Here is a 5492-nt window from a genome sequence, read left to right as displayed (position 1 = left end):
GAGAAACTCTAGCAAAGAAGCAAGACTAAATGGTCTAGCTTTGCTGTATATTCACAAGGACGTTAGTGTAAGTTGTGAGAAAGTGTTAAACGAACTCTCTAAAAAACCAAGAAAGCTAAACTTTAAGCTGTAAGATACGATTTTTTACTTCATATACCAATGTACTGGTGTTTATTCTGAAGTTGAAAGTACAAAACATATTTGTTTATTGTCCCTAAAAAATAAAAAATTTGTTTTATTTTGCCCTACTATTCTAAAAACGTTTTCATGATAAACAACAAACAGTAAAAACAGTATATTAAAGGTATTTCCGTTACTCACAATTAAAAAGTGTTGGAGTAAACTGACTTTTGTGAAGTTACGGCCAGTACTTTTAGATAGCCTGAATCAGCGATATTGAACACGTATCCCCCACCTAACTGCGGGATATTCCCCAGACCCCACGGAAAGGCCCTGGCTTTCTGCCTGATCCCCCCCAAGGCAAAATCCTGGGCACGCCACTGCATTGATGGCTACTTTACCGTCAGTACGGGTACAAGAAGCCAAAGTGAAAGCTTTGGCTTCTTGTCCACTGGGGTGGACTATTTTGGGCCGGTTAAAATTTCTTTCAGTAAGCGGAAAAATGCTTTAATATATAAGGGTTATGTGAGTCTGTTCATTTGTATGTCTGTCAAGGCAATACATTTGGAGCTGGTTAGCTCTTTGTCCACCGATCATTTTTTACAGGGAATAACTTTGTTAATTCTCCAGAATATATTAGTACGTTTGAAACGGAACTCGGTGTTCACGGAATTGAGTGGCATTTCAATAGCCCTTTCGCACCTGAACAAGGAGGTTTATGGGAAAGTAATGTCAAGGCCGTCAAAAATCACATATACCGGGTCATCGGAGACCAATTACTAACCTACGAATAATTTTCAACATTGTTGACGGAAATTGAAGCACTTTTAAATTCACGGACTTTGTGCCAGTTATCAGCGGATCCAACTACTCCAGAGGCTTTAACTCCGGCACATTTTTTGACATTGGCTCCTCTACGCGGCTAGAGAAATGTACGGTAAAATAGATTAACAGAGTGTCTCAGTCAAAAAATCAGAAATCAAACTCTGTTTTCCTTAGCCAAGCTTTCGCTTCTAACGGGAAGCTTCTTTAGGGCCTATAATTTAATGAGTTGTGAATATTTTCGCCATTAGAGAGTTATCGCCACTCCTCTGAAAAATACGGTAACGTTATTTTGACATCTACGCTTGCGCAGGTTGCTGTATTTTAGAAATAGCGTTGAAGGCAAATACCATATTACGGTATTTTGAAAGAATACCGTAAGGTTACCGTATTATGATCGTGACTCTTCGGATATTTCCGCATGTCATTTGTACCGAATCGGAAAGAAAAAGAAATAGAAAATTTCAAGAATAAACTGTATACAGTGACTTTCTCTCTGGTATTCCGGATATTTTATACTGAGTGTAATAAGATGGCACAAAACAAAAGTCGGTTAAGATTTACATATGAAAATGATATATTAGCTGGAGAAGTATTAAGTCAGAATCCCTATGAGGATGCTGTAAGATGGGAAACAATCCAAAATGATGTTAATATCTTGACCACAAAAAATTTTACAATACGAGCACTAAATGAACACTTGAATATGCTCATATTACAATATGTAAAAAAGGATAAAATTAACAGATCCAAGTAAGTATCATGCAATTACTTCATTACTGTTATTACCTAATAAAAATTGTATTTTTAGATCTGGGATGGAAGAAGTTTATTCGGAATTGGATCAACTTCTACAGGAAATAAGCGATATTGCCAAAAATGAAATGGTTACGTCGAAGAAAAAAATGAAAAACAATTATTGGCCATATTGGCAAAAAAAGGAAAAGAAGCCAGATATTTAGCAATGAAGTCCCACATTATAAATAAAGAAAATAAAATAGTTAATTCAGATCATGATTATGGTAGGTATATTTTTACTTTTTTTATCTAAAACGGGAGTTGCATGGTGAAAATATATTTTGTTACATTACATTTTGTCAAATTTAAAATATATTTTCATTCATATCAAATGCTGAAGAAATTACAGCAGATGTGGATTTACAATGTCTGATTGAAGAACGTGATTCAGTGACCACACATACCCCAAACGTGAAACGAAAGATTTTGAGTAAGTAATATTCAAATAATTATTTTGTGTAAATACTTAGTACAATTGGGGCTAGTTGAAAACGGTTTTATAAATTTCATCATTTTGTGTGCTTCATTAATGTATTTAATGTTGTTTGTATATTTGAATTGTAATTACTTGGTATTCATTACTTTTTTTTATGTCAATGGCTGCGGCATCTATGGCAATTTGCCTCGTGTTTTGGGTAGACTTTGTTACTGTTTCCATGTAGCACTTTAGGAACAGCACTGTTAATTAGAACCCAACAGTGAATGGTCGGGCAGAAAACCCTCTGTGGCTCTCTAAATTAATTTAATAACTGGAAAAAATTCTTACCTTGACTGGGGTTCCAACCCAGAACCATGCGGTTCTCAGTCAGAAGCTCTCTTTTAGGGTGGAAAATGTAATCCACCCATGAAAAAAACGCGTTGGATTATTGGAAAAAAAAACAGTATTGGGAAATTGCCGTTAGAAAGAAGGAACTGGCGTTAAAAGAAAGGCAATTAGATTTAGAAGAAAAAAACACATACTAGAAAGAGAGAAGTTTGAAGCAGAAAAATTGGAAAAAGCAGAAAACAGGAAAATAAAACAAGAAAAGTTTCTACAAGACAAAGAGGAAAGAAAACAATTAATTGAAATGATTGAAGTGCAAACGCAACTATTGCAGCAGTTTGTAACATTGAGTAATACCTCTAAGTTAGTGTAGTGTAGGTTTATTTAAATATAGATTTTAGTTGTACAGGTTTTTATTTTTAAGTTAGCTTAAATAATCCTTTTTAAAGTAGGTTATTGTAAATAAAAATGCCCAACATTTAGTGTTCACTGTTTATATTTTACATATACACTAGTCTGGTAGTTACGCTGTTAATCTCCCAAGTATTCTTCTAAATTTGGAGGTACCACATTAAAATATTGACTCGTCTGACTGCCATATAGGGAAGTATGGCAATTTGTTAACAGTACAGCCACTTTATAAAAGTTGTTCTATGTCTTGAACAAGAAGTTTCTGATTTTTCTTGGAATCTAAGAAAGCAAATTCTGCAGTAACTTTCTGAAAACCCCATTCTACAGCTTGTCTAACTGCACTCATGCTTCTATTAAACTCCTGTTATTGTGGAGTTAAGTGCTGGTTTCCGTAAGGACATATCAACAGATCTCTTATACCATATGCTAGATCACTATATAAAACAAAATTTTCTTCATTTGGAAATCTTGCAACTATGTCCAATTCATCGTACAAATGGGAGATACGAAAAATACCTGCATCATGTCTTCGACCTGGATATGCACCTTTCAGGCTCAATATCAATCCATCAGGACTCAACAAAGATTGATATTTTACACAATGATACCGTTTGTGTCCAGAATAATAATTTTCTTGTTCTTCTGTAAGTCTGCAAATGACTCGTGTTGTGCCATCAATAAATCCCCAGCAGTTATTTAAGGAAGCATCTTTGGCAAATACTACCTAAAATGAGAGATATTTGTTAAAAATGCTATTTTAAGCAACATTCAGAATTAATAAGCTTTACAAGAATTTTACAAATGCCAAGAATTTTCTAGAAAACTTACATGTGAGTACCTTAACTTGTCTAGATTCAACCACGGTAAATTCTGTGAATTTTCAATTAAATGGCCATGATTTTGGTATATTATATCTGCTACTTTATTTGCAATCTGCGATAATGATTGTGCAGATTATCCAAACAATGGCTCCAAATCACATAACCGATTAGGATATGCTAATCTTCGCAACAAAATACAAAGTCCATGTAGCCCTGAAATTAACAAGATCATTGGAAATATCACCAACTCTAATGAAATATAAGAGCATAAGTTTATTCAAATAAATAAGATAGTTTTTTTACTCACCAGAAATACGATGCCTTTGTTGGGTAACTATTTCATTAGGTAGGCCAAGAGCTCTTGCTAAACGAATTATATTGTCTTTGTCGAAACGGAAGTTATTTTTTACTTCAGCAGGAACTAATTCGTTCAAATCAAACCTTCCATGATCTACCAAAATTTGATATTAACTTTGGTTTTATTGCATGAAGTTAAAACGTCCAGGTTAAAATAAACTAATGGGGGTTATGTTATGATTGTGACATGACATATGCCATAAGTCAGTCATCATTTTTACGTATTCCCAAAGTTATCGCATATTGCGATAACTCTCTTTTTTTCATCATACCGTAATACCGTATTGGATGTCAAAATAACGTTACCGTATTTTTCAGAGGAGTGGCGATAACTCTCTATTGAATATTATTACAAATCATACTTACAGTAAAAATGAGCGAAAAACAATAAATTGAACATATGAATTGACGAGAAAGTTATACATGTATAGGATTTTTTCTGGGTTTGACAAATGTCATACCTTCACATAAATGTCATTTTCCAATGAGTATGATGATTTCATAATTTTTGACTCTAAAGTATATACAGTAACTCACTGAAACTACATCAAAAACATGAGTCAAAAATTATGAAATCATCATACCCATTGGAAAATGATATTTATGTGAAGGTATGACATTTGTCAAACCCACAAAAAATCCAATAGATGTATAACTTTCTCGTTAATTTATATGTTCAATTTATTGTTTTTCGCTCATTTTTACTGTAAGTATGATTTGTGATGTTATTCAATGGTGAAAATATTCACAACTCATTAAATTATAGAAGCTTCCCATTAGAAGCGAAAGCTTGGCTAGGTAAAATAGAGTTTGATTTCTGATTTTTTGACTGAGAGACCCTGTTAATTTATTTTATCGAATATATATATATATATATATATATATATATATATATATATATATATATATATATATATATATATTGTTATGATATAAGTACTGTTCATTGGAATTTTGACAAAACCTAATTAGCTCATAAGTTGTTCATTTGAAGTACAGATTAGATACCTTACCTTAAGTAGAAATTTCTTATCGTTTGTTTTCAGTATAATGGTTACGCACATATATTAACAACAAATAATCTTTCCTCAATCAGTTTGTTTCCACTGAAGCTCAAATGTCACAATCCATGATTGCATATAGGAATAACAATACAAATCGATATAATAATCAGAACAATAATAACCAAAATTTTAATAATAGAACTAATAATAACAGATATAATAATAATAATTCTCAAAGAAGATTCCCACAACAAAATAATAGACCAATAAATAATAATGCAAACTTTAATAACAGAAATTATAATAACTACCCTCAAAGAAATAATAATAATAGAAATTATGAATACAATAATAATAATAATAGGGAAAATAGATGGGCTAATAACAATAGAAACT

General features: G+C 32.4%; 1 long non-coding RNA gene across 2 annotated transcripts; it reads right to left on the bottom strand.

Moving 5' to 3' along the window:
- Positions 1–1868: 1868 nt before the first annotated feature.
- On the bottom strand, positions 1869–5240 carry LOC141486211 (uncharacterized). 2 transcript variants are annotated; one of them, XR_012467705.1, is made up of 4 exons: positions 5106–5240; positions 4043–4186; positions 3743–3948; positions 1869–3638 (listed from the first exon to the last, which is right to left on the bottom strand). It is a non-coding gene; the product is annotated as an uncharacterized lncRNA (long non-coding RNA). The 2 variants fall into 2 exon arrangements; XR_012467704.1 differs by lacking the exon at positions 5106–5240 and having other exon boundaries at positions 4043–4431.
- Between the last annotated feature and the right edge of the window lie 252 nt (positions 5241–5492).

Source organism: Leptinotarsa decemlineata, unplaced genomic scaffold (genome assembly GCF_025532065.1).
Source record: "Leptinotarsa decemlineata unplaced genomic scaffold, Ldec_3_MD MMD2_tig00026347_RagTag_RagTag, whole genome shotgun sequence".
NCBI classification, from domain to species: Eukaryota; Metazoa; Arthropoda; class Insecta; order Coleoptera; family Chrysomelidae; genus Leptinotarsa; species Leptinotarsa decemlineata.
Note: the sequence above shows the minus strand (reverse complement) of the source record. Positions and strands in the feature narration are given on the sequence as shown.